Consider the following 12,545-nt stretch of genomic DNA (forward strand, 5'->3'; position numbering starts at 1 on the left):
TAATTTTCTTTTGATTTCATTCTGTATTTTCGGCTATAAAAAGCCGTTTTCCAGAATTTGTGAAGGGTTACACACACACAAAAAAATCAATACAAAAAAAAATACAACAGCAGAAAATCAAAGAGTTTGGAATGTGATCTTTTCTTTTCTTTCTTATTCGGTTTTTCATTACCGTTTTCTTCTTTTTTATTTTTTAATCGTGTACAAAAAATGGTAAAAAGGGTCTTACCTGGCAACGCCTTCGGATCCGCGCGAGGAGGAGCTAAAAAGCCCCTAGGGGTGTAGCTCCGACCACCGTTGACGGTGTAATCGAGACGAGGATCGACGGAGTCCCTAACGGCGCTGAAGGCTAGGGTCAAAACCCTAGCAGAGGAAACAAGAAGAATTTTTTAAAAAAAAACAAGGCTACTAATGTTTTTTTTAGAAAATTTTGTTTAAATAATAATACCATACGACGCCGTTCTGGGCTAGGGTTCCTAGCATCCAAACGACGCCGTTTAGGCAACAACCCGAGGACCCGACCCAGATGCAGCTAGATCCGCACGTCCTGGCATGGAGAGGGATATTTGCGCGATCGATCCATATATTTTTGATGTTTTTTAAATCGTTTTTTTATTCTTTTCAATTGAGCGCCATATTTTGCTTTTGTTTCGTTTTGGTCCAATGTTGCGTCTTGTTTCATTTAATTATTTAATATTCCTTTATTTTTAATACCATTATTTTAAATCTAATGTTATTTTACAATTAAATTTTTATCTAATATTGTTTCATGTTTTATATATATTAATGTTTTAAGTTTTTTTTTAAATTTTAGGTATTATTACTTTATTTAAAAATTCTATAATATATCATTATTAATAGTATAAATTTATCACATATCTTAGTTTTTTTTAAATTTATCATGTATCCTTATTTTGAAACTCAATGTATATTGTTATTATTTAAATTTATCACTTTATATATATTTTAGGTTTTATATTTTTTTAATCTTACTTTATTATATATTTTATTTATTTCAACTTTTTATTATATATATTATTTATATCAAGTTGTTCGCTCAATAGCTATTACTTATTTAAATTAATATGTGTACTAGTATGATTATAAATTTTGATTTTCTTCTAAAAATGTATTTAAAAACTATTACTTATATGGTGTCTGTTTTATTAACTTTATTTTAAATCTGTTATGAATTCATATGAATTTATTTTAAAATTTTGTGCTTGTAATTTGTTGATTATCATTCCTTCTCTTGTCTTTTAATATGTATTTTAGGGTTGATTGTTAATGCTTATGATTTTTGAATGTTGATATTTGTGTTTGCATGGTGTGTGTTGGATAATATGGCACACATATGTATTATATTATTTATTCGTATTTATTGGTTATTGATGATTATTAGTACATACTTTAGCTTATTGCTTCGTATTGAACATTATTGTTCCATCGCGCTCCATTCGTTCAAAAGAATGTGTTTGATGTGGCTTAAGTTTAGAAATCAAATTTTCAAAATAACACGATACTCGAAATTTGGAATCCTCGAGAGAATGGAACCCTAACGTATTGGGTTCCATTTTTTCTCGTTGAATCTAAATAATCGAAAATTTTCTTCAATCAAAACACATAAACCAAAAACTCATTCTCGGGAATTTGATACGTCGTGTCCTAATGTATTGGATGTGGCATGACGTTTTCTCAAAATAAAGATTTAAAAAAATAATAAGGGTGATATTCAATGCTCGGAATTTTGAGAAATTGTGCCTTAACGTATTGGGTTTCGATTTTTCATTTGACTTAAAGCAATTGAATATCTTTTTTAAACTTCACCACACAAGTTTTGAAAATCAAAAGACAAACTTATTCTTGATGACTAAAAATGAGGTGCCCTAATGTATTGGGTGTGTCATTTTATTACTCTAAGACAAGGAGGTCTTTGGTATCCGCATCGATTTATCCACGCATCTTTTATAAAATTAACATTAATAAAAAGGGAAGGATCGTATTTTAAAATCTTTTCAAATGCTTTACACTAAGACATTAAACAATCAACTCGGTACCAATTTTGGGCGTCACGAGGGTGCTAACCCTTCCTTGTGCGTAACCGACTCCCGAACCTATTTTCTCAAAACTCGCAGACCTAAAATTATTTTCGAGGTGACCCGATCACACCTCAATAAAAGATCGGTGGCGACTCCCATTTCTATTTTTAAAAGTCGATCCTCATTTTTCAAATCAAACAAAAAAAATGGTTTCGACAACGGTGCATGCCAATTTTGTAGTGTATGTTTTTTTTTTTAGGATAGGTTTGGTAGTGCATGTTTATTTTAGTAGAATTGTTAGAATTTTGTATTAAGATAGATTTGTGTTGAAAGTAATATTAAGATTGGTTTGACTAGTGTATTTTTTTTATTTTAATAATAATTTGTATGTTTTAAGATATAAAAGTGAATATTATATGTTTGTTTGAGTAATTAGATTTTTATTGATTACGAAAATGGGTTTCGAAAAAGAAGTTGTCGTTATTTTTATATTGTTTATTTATTAAGTCGATAATTAAAATTTTAATTGTTTGTGCATATATCGATATGGATTCTTTAATTACTACATAAGATTACACAGCAAGAAAGATCACACGTCGGTCACAAGTCTGAGTTCCAATACCCAATAAAATTTTATATTCATATTTATATATTTCAATAATTAAATTTTAATAAAAATACTTAATTTAAATTTAAGCCGAACTAATTCAATATAAAAAAAGATATTTGTCTAAGAACAATCCAATCAAAGTCTGAATGAATGGATCACGACACATGAAAAGGCAAACACTATTTTGGCTTTTATAAAATGTGCCGGTGATCCCAAAAAAAGGAAAAACTTCACGTGTGGTTGCAGATTAGACTTGTCCCGGCCCGGCCCATGGACAAGTCTATTGCAGATTTTTTCAAAAGTGTAAGCCACACAAATTTCCTTTTTTGTTATTCCTTCATTTCTTTCTTTCGTTCTTTTCCACGTTCTCCTTTTGTTATTTATTTCTTTTTTTGTATTTTATTCCTTTTCTTTCCTTTTTTATTCTCAACTCAAAACTTTAGTCGTCGCATGTTGCCATTCACAGTTGCCTTTCATGCTGATGTCTTGTTCACTTTTACGATTCAAATTTCCTATAAGTCGACTTCAAACTCTCAAAAACAATGACCAAAGCTTCAAACTACTCTTTCTTCGATATCTATTTTACACCGTCGGATCATTGTTAGCCAGAGACATGTTTCCCGCGGTTAAATATGCCACCTCACCGTTCAGATCACCAAACGAAGTCTCGAAACTCCAAACCCAAACTCAAAATTCTCTTTTTCTTTTTTTGCTTGTTGTTGATTCAATCTAAAAAATAAATTATTTTTTCTTTTTTAATTTTTTTTAAATTCAAACCGGTACCGCCTGACACATTGGCGGCACCACCTTAAAAATAATTTTTTCCTTTATTGGTATTGTATGTGATCTGAATTTAGAGGGAGTATGGGTATTTTTTAAGTGTCGTGACACATTAGCAGCACCACTTAAAAAAATTTTCTCTAATGAAATTAATGAAAAGTTGAGGGAAATTTAAGAGGGTGCCACCTACCATAATGACTCAATCCATAAATCTACTTAAAATATATTTCATAAATATTATTTATATATATATATAAACAGGAAATCAATTGTACAAAAACATCAGTCTGCACACATCTCCACGTGATTCATATTTGGATAAGCAATCGATTTCAGGTTGAGTGAACTCCTTGCATCACCTTTAGCGGCGCAGGCTCGCTCAATGGGACCATCACCATTTACATCGAGCTCAAATCGACTTTGGAAGCAACTAAAACGTGAAGTGCCAAAACATGCTACCCACACATTTTTCATCTTACATGCTAATCAGCAGTGTCTTTACCCACATAAGTTGAATGAACCTGAACCCTATCCGTTGCAATGGGATTTTAGGGGTTAATGGTTCATATATATTAAAACCAAGTATGGTTGCATTAATCTGCTCCGATCTTTGTATGATTTCAACAATCTTCCTTTTATTCGATGTATTAGTGTTAATTGAAGAAGCTTTCGAGTTTTGTTTCCAAATTGTACTTTCATTTTAATAAATTTTAATATGGTTTCTTTTGAGTTTTTTTCTTATATTTCTCAGCTGTTTTTTTTTTTTAAAAATACTCCATTATAAGTTAAAACAAAGAACAAAAATACAAGAGTTAGTGAAATGTAAGGAATTTCGGCCGCATTATTTGAAGCTTTAAGTCAAAAAGAGAGACAGTCTCTTCCTTTTGGTCCCTTCCCTCCACCCACCATTTCTTTTTACTTTGCTTCCTCATTTCTATTTGTTTTTCTCATTGCCATCAAAACTAAAATAATTAAAAAAATAAAAATAAAAAAGTGTTGAGGAAGACTAACTCTTTGAGAAAATTCTTGGAAGTTTTTGTTCATCGGTGCTAATAAACCTCTTCATCAAATGGTATTATCTTTGGTAAGGGTTTTATCTATTGATATATTATCATTTGGGGCTAGGTGCTTTATATGTTCTTCGGTCTGAGCCCTTTAAGATATCATTAGCTACTATTTCTATCTAATAATTATAGATTTTGTTAATTAATTTGAAGTAAAAAAAAAACTTCAGATTATATGATTTTTCAGTAAGTCCAATCTCTTCTCATCACTTTAACGCATTAGATCTGCATGTTTTTGTCAATTTATGTATAAAAATTGCACTTGAAGCCACATTTTTCAAAGGCAGGGCTTAAAACAAACTTAAAAACCTATAGATATTCACGTCTGCACAGTTTAAAATTTTTTAGGTAGGCTTCCAACCACAAATTTCTAGATATTCTCAATAATTGAGGGCAATTTTTATTATTATTATATAGAAACACCAAAGAAAGAAAATTATGCAAAAAAATATTTTTTTTGCCACATCAAAATGCTTAAAATTTAAATTCTATAAAAATAATAGGCATAATAGTTTTTTATACCTCCAACTTTATAAAAAAAATTTAGTCTTCCATTTAATTTTTCGCTTCTTTTAGCCATTGAATTTGTATTTTTTTGTCAAATCATCCCAAAAATAGATGAAAAATTAACGTTTATTAACTTTATTGATGTGACATACACATTTTATTAAAAATATAAAATTATAAAACAATATAATAATAAAATTGTATTTTGATTCTCACAAGATATTATAACTCAGTTTCAACCCAAAAAAATCTAGCTTCAACCATATACTAATTAATTATAAGATCATATATTATAAAAATAACATACTTAATCAAATATTAAAAAATTTCTAAATATTATATACATATTAATGAATTAGATTGTAAAAAAAGAAAAGAAAAGAATTAGACTGTATATTCCTTAAGATAATTCAATAATAAATACATATATTATCTTAATAAAAACAAGATTAGGAAAAATGAAAAACACATATTATTTTACCTCTTAGCTACCAAAGACTTAGTAGCTACTCATAGTCTCTCCCAAATTTATAAATAAGAGAATAATGCGCATTAACACACTCAAACTCACGTTCTCCTGCATTGGCAACAATGTCCATACCAATTGAATTAAGACTCAATTGATAATTTAATTGAGTTAAAGAGAAGATTCTATATAGATGGATGTATAATAATATTTTTATATTTATAAAAATTGATTACATGGTTTTATTTTGTTGGTGCCTAAATCTTAGTTTTTAGGATGATCTTAATATAAGTTATTTTCTTAATACTACTAGTTTCTAATGTCACATGCATTATAGATATGATTTTACGCGTTTAATATTTAATCAATGTTTTAAATATTATATTTTTAATTGCAGTAATTAATTTAAAATAATACTTCTTATTTGAATTATTGAATATGATTAAAGTATATTAACTTATCAATTCAAATATTATAATAAAAAAATTTTGAAATCATAATTAAAACATTTTTAACATATTCAACATATAACATAATTTTAATTTATGTAATTAATGAAAAGTAACATTTTAAAAATGATAACTAATTAACATAATTAACTTTAATATCAATTTATTGATAATTAAGATGCTTAGAATTCTATTTAGTAATAACTCTAATTAATATGAATAAAATTAGCACAACTTTTTTAGTCAAATGTTTTAACTAATAATTGTAATTATAGTTATACTTAAATTTTTTCCTATATTTTAGGATTAGATTTCTATTCAAGTATTAACTTTATTTTAAAATTAGCACAATATTTTTAACAAATAATTTTAAATTAAATTATAATTATTTTTAAATATGTAATTCTCACTACTAAATTGAATAGTACATCTAGAATAGTCCTAAGAAGACATGATCTCAAGCAGATACTTGACATGTCCCCCCTCTTCCAGGCCCTTCACAAGGGAAACAAAAAATTGAGATTTACTTTATCCGATATCAAATGCGAGCTGCGAGCAAATAGAACACCTTTCAGGAGTATCAATACCATCACATGAATCGTAAACGCATGAATGTGATGGACCAAAAAATATGCGGTTCCTAATGGAATAGATAACAAAGCAACTTTGCCCCCTACTGCCACTAAATCACCACCTTCCCAGATCAAACTGGTGCTCGCTATTGCACTAGGTGCCTAATTATCCCTAAACCCAATGTGAGTTTTTCAATTTTGCCTTGTCCCCCGCTGTGATCGAATAAGAATGGATAAAAGGCTTGTGGGATTGACATGGGATTGACATGAGGGGGTAGAGATGGCTATATTTCTAGGAGTGAACTTCAGGCGAATATGAAGCGCATGGATACAAGTTATGCCTTGGAATGAAAGACAATTTTGAATCGGCTTTGATGTGAGATGGGTCCAAAAAAAAGGGGTTTTAGTTATAATCTAGAAACGATTCGTGTATATATTTCACAAAAACGTGAAATCAAAATAGGCGACAAAATAGCCGGAAGGCATGGAAATAAAGGGATCATTTCAAAAGTTTTACCTAGACAGGATATGCCTTATTTGCAATACAGAAGACCATTTGATATGATCTTCAATCAATTAGGAGTACCTTCACGAATGAATGTAGGTCATGTAGGAACAAGGTTCAAGTCTACCAGTCTATTAGGATGCCTCGGTTGTATACAAATGATCACCTATCTATGCCCTCATTCTTGTTTTAGTCACCCCACTTTAAAAATATTCAATTTAGGGACTAACGTTTTAATTTGTTCGTGTTTTGATCACTTGCATTTAAATTGATAACGATAGGCCTTTTTCTAATTGGTATAATAACACATTTAGTCCTCAATACTTACATATTCTATCAATTTAATTCTAGTTCTACATAATTCAATAAATTTAATCCTTCAATTTTACAAATTCTATCAATTCGCTCTTATTTCGACTTGTTAGTCGAGAAGTTTTTTTGGGGGTTTTACAAATTAATATGTGGAATGCCGCTGCTTTAGAAGTTGAAAGCTTTGGTTAGAAAGTTTGAGGATCAAATTGATAGAATTTTTAAATATGAAGGCTTAAATTTACTGAATTATTTGGAATTAGGATCAAATTGATTGAATATGTAAGTATTGACGCCTAAATGAATTATCGTACCAGTTAGAAAAATACTTGGCATCGAAGAAACTACCAACCACATTGACATCAAGGACCTTCTTAAAGTTGTCACCATTTGAAGCAATGACTCTCAACTTACCCTCGCTTCCAATACCGTCATTATTCAACATGATATCAATCTTTCCATACCTAGAGACTGCTAACTCCACGACATTTTGGACGTTGGCTTCGCATGTCACATCGCAATGGATATAGCTAATGATATATGGGGTTCTGAGTTCTTTGCAGAGATATTAGCCTAATTCATCTTGGGTATTGTTAAGAAAGTTGTTGTTACTAGTTCCATGTCCTGTTATAATGAAATTGTTTCTATACTTGGGCCATCAAATTGGGTCTTGAATAGGTTTCGTTTGTGCTAAGTTCGGTCCATTTGAATATGGCATATTTGACAAAACACAAAACATGGTTCAACTAGGATTTTAAAGACTCCCAACCTAATTGCTTAATGTGATTGGATAAGTATGAAAGCCTTATTATCTCCCAATTGAATTGCTAGAGGTGATTGGATAAGCATGTAAGTCTTCTTATCTCTTAGTAATTAAAATGCTAGTTCTTAGAGATAAATATCACATTCATTTAAGGGAGTTCAACTAGGACTTTCAGCTTTTAATTAACTGGTCATATTAAGAAGTTTAAAATGAAGATAGTGTTTATCCTTGTCCTTATTTCTTGAGAGAGTTTTTGAGTTGTTAAAAGATTGATTCATGAATACTTTTATTTGTTAAATAATCAGGATAATTTCAGTTTTTAAATAGGAGTTTAAAGTTTATCAAAACTCTGTTGGATGAACTCTTGTATCAAACTATAGTGACACTTTTTTAGGTATTATTTGGAGAGGTTTATTTACTATATTGTGAGGTATTTGGGTGATTGATTTGTGGTAATTGGGGTTGATATTGGGCTTACTAGTACTTCTTTGTGTAAGAGTAGATTGGGCTTAAACCAATAGGTAATTTGGACAATTGTTAAATAAAATTATTCGCTAGACAAGGCTTTGCAAACGTAGGATCATTGTATTAGAACTGCGTTAACAAACATTGTGTATTATCTCTCCTTATATTGCTCCTTGCATTACTTTGCATTTAATTTTTCTATTCATTTATGTTCTAACGAAAAATAGAACGAAATTTCCATTCATTTAATTTCTATTCATTTACGTACCTATGTCTTTGTGAGATTTTCATCTCCGCATAGCCATAGGAAAATGTATTCCCCTAAATTGAACTCGATCCATATGAGCCTATAATGGGTGAGGATCGAGGAATCTGCTAGTTCAGAAGGTAGAGATAATCTGTAAGCTACAGGACCAATTCTTTTAATAATTTCATACGGCCTTATAAACCTCTGACTCAATTTTCCTTTTCTGTCAAATCGTAGCACTTTTTTCCACGGTGAGAATTTTAAAAACACTTGATCGCCAACAACAAATTCTATCTCTTTTCTTTCTAAGTTGCATCCGATTTCTAACAATTTGAAGTAGCTTTCAAACAATTACGAACAACACGAACTTTTTCTTCAGTTTCACGAATCAAGTCTGCTCCAACTAACTTGGATTCACTCAATTCTAACCAGTATAGCGGTGTTCTGCATTTTCGTCCGTATAAAGCTTCAAACAGTGTTATTTTAATATTGAACTGGTAATTGTTATTCTAAGAAAATTCAGTAATTCTGACCAGCAGCTCAATGGAAGCACTTGCAAGAATGCGTAGTTTACGTTATATTTTTGATGTCACAAAACCCAAAGAAACAATACTTGATTATTTTTATTTTGTTTAGTGACAGAATTTGATACAATAACATATGAAGATGCAATTGAAGATGTCAAATGGAAGAAGGCTGTAACACCCCTTACCCGAGACTGTTGCCGGAGTCGAGCACGAGGCATTACTTAGCTTATCTTACTAATTCGAAGCATGAAAATTTACTTTGAAAATTAATTTCACTGTTTATAGCAAACTTGTCCAATCGCGCAGTAGTTAATAAATTGATTATAACTTGAGCTAAAGGACTTGAAATTTAATTATGTAAATTTTCCCTGAAGCTAGACTCATATATCTTCCTACCATAAAATTTTTTAAATTTTTAGTTTATCCAATTAGTACAGTTTATTAGTTAAAGTCTCCCCTGTTTCACCACTCAACTGTCCTGACCTCTTGTCACTAAAAATAAGCTTTCTCATTATAGGATTTTCATATGGTGTTCTCACTTGTTCCTACAGAAAATAGACTCAATAAGGAATCTAGGAATATAAATTAAAACTCATAAATATTTTTTTAAAATTTTTAGTGATTTTCTAAACTCAGAACATGGGACTCCAAAAATAGTTCTGACCCTGTCTCACCAAAATTCACATATCTCAAAATATAAAATTCTTTTTGCAAAACCGTTATTTTTCCATGAAAATAGACTCAACAAGATTTCATTATATATATCATCCACCCTCTAATTCATTTTATACTATCCTAGGTGATTTTTCAAAGTCACATTACTGTTGCTGCTTGAAATCTATTTCTTTGCAAATTTTACTCTTTCAAGATTTCTATGCATAATTTATCACCTAAACTTTTATAACAACAAACACCTTCATACTTAGCCATTTTAACAACCATTCATCATCAGTTACTTACATATAATTCTTTAGCAAAATCATAAATACAAACATTCAAAATAACCAAGTTCCTATACATGCCATAACCCAAACATGGTTCATCATAAAATACCGAGTTGTTGTCGTTGATAGTGTGGACGATCTCTGACGTCGTTAAGTTCCCGAAAGTAGCTTTACAATACTATAAAAGAAATAAAAATAAAAGAAGTAAGTATATAGCTTAGTAAGTTTACTAGCAAATAAATAACAACATTTAACACAAATAATCAAACTCAAATGTCAAGATCTCTAGTTTACTCTTTATTTAATCTCATTCTCGTTCTCTTGCTTGTTTACTTAGTTAACTCGTGATCGTAACTTATTCTTCTCTTGCTGAAACATTGAGTATCAATTGATAATATAACAAGTCCTTAACTCTTATTACTCATCTGAGCTTACCATTTATGCTTTTAAGTGAACTTTCATTAACATGATTCGTTTACTAGCCCGTTGAGCCACATTGGAATAATAAGGATACTTGGGTCTTTTCAGATAATAACATGCCAAAGTCATGTCCCAGACATGGTCTTACATGGGATGTTCTCATATCGGTGTCCATGCCATGTCCCAGACATGGTCTTATGGGGGATCTCTCATCTCGGTGCCAATTCCATGTCCCAGACATGGTCTTACATGGGACCTCTCTTTTCGGTGCCGGTGCCAATGCCATGTCCCAGACATGGTCTTACACGAGACCTCTCATCTTGGTGCCAACGCTATGTCCCAGACATGGTTTTTCATGGGACCTCTCATGATCTCAAGGATGCCAATTCCATGTCCCAGACATGGTTTTACATGGGACCTCTTTACCCAAATGTCATGACATTCGTATCCAATACCTTCCTTATGTTTCAACGGGACTTTTTAACACTATTTCTCTATCATCTCATACTTGAGTCAACATTAAATAATTATATAAAATAAATACATAATTTCTAGAAAATAGCAGCATTAATAATAATTATTTAAATATTGTATTTATTTACAGTAAACTTACCTCGGTACCAAATATAGCCCAATTCACCAACTTAGTGTTCAACTTTATTCTTCCCTTTGTCTAACCTCGAGTTTCATTCTTCTTGATCTAAAATAGAAATTTTAAATTATCTAATACTCACATTTATCAAAACAGCCCTCGACTCTAACTTTGGAAAAGTTACGATTTTGCCCCTAAACTTTTACATAATTACATTTTTGCCCCAAGGCTCGGAAATTAAACTTCATCTCATATTCTTATGTTTTATGACATGATGAACATTTTTCCCTTCTATGGAAACATCAAATTACCACTCTAATATGTACTTATGAACATTAGGTATTTTTATCGATTATGTCGTTTTACTCGTTTTCACTTAAAATTGCTTAGCAAAAGTTGTTTAACATCATTTAAAGCTTCATATTATACCATAAAACATCAAAATAAACACATTTCACCTATGGTTATTGTTCCAAATATGAACCCTAGGTTAAATTATTGCTAGAATAAGCTAAATTAAGTTACCGGGATCCCACAAACGTAAAGAACATTAAAAACGGGGCTTGGGATCACTTACTATGGAGCTTGGAAGCTTGAAAACCCTAACCATGGCTTCCCCCTTGCTATTTTCGTTCATCATGGAGAAGATGAGCACATTTTGCCATCTTTTTCCCTTTTTAATTCTTTTTATTACTAAATTATCAAATTGTCCCTAACTTAAAAATTTCCTATTTCACTTATCTCATATCCATTTTTGTCTACCAACTTAACCAATGGTCTAATTACCATATAAGGACCTCCAATTTAAAGTTTCATAACAATTGGATACCTCTAACATGTATAACTCAACTTTTGCACTTTTTACAATTTAGTCCTTTTAACTAAATTGAGTGTCCAAACGTCAAAATTTTTGAACAAAATTTTCACGAAATATTTCCGTGAAATTGTAGACCATAAAAATATAAGAAAAATAATTTTTCCTCATTGGATTTGTGGTCCCGAAACCACTATTCTGACTAGGCCCAAAATCGAGATGTTACAAAGGCAATGAATGGAGACATTGCAACAATAAGAAGAAATGACACGTGGGAGCTAATAAGTCTAGTAGAAAGACATAGTCCAATTGGAGTCAAATAGGTGTACCAGAAAAAAGACCAACAAAGAAGGAAAAATGGATAAATACAAAGCAAGACTAGTTTTAAAAGGCTACAAGGAAAGACATGAAGTGGACTATGATGAAGTATTAGCTCCAGTCGCCAGAATTGACATTATAAGGCTTCTCAATG

The sequence above is a fragment of the Gossypium hirsutum genome, chromosome D01 (genome assembly GCF_007990345.1).
Source record: "Gossypium hirsutum isolate 1008001.06 chromosome D01, Gossypium_hirsutum_v2.1, whole genome shotgun sequence".
NCBI lineage: Eukaryota > Viridiplantae > Streptophyta > Magnoliopsida > Malvales > Malvaceae > Gossypium > Gossypium hirsutum.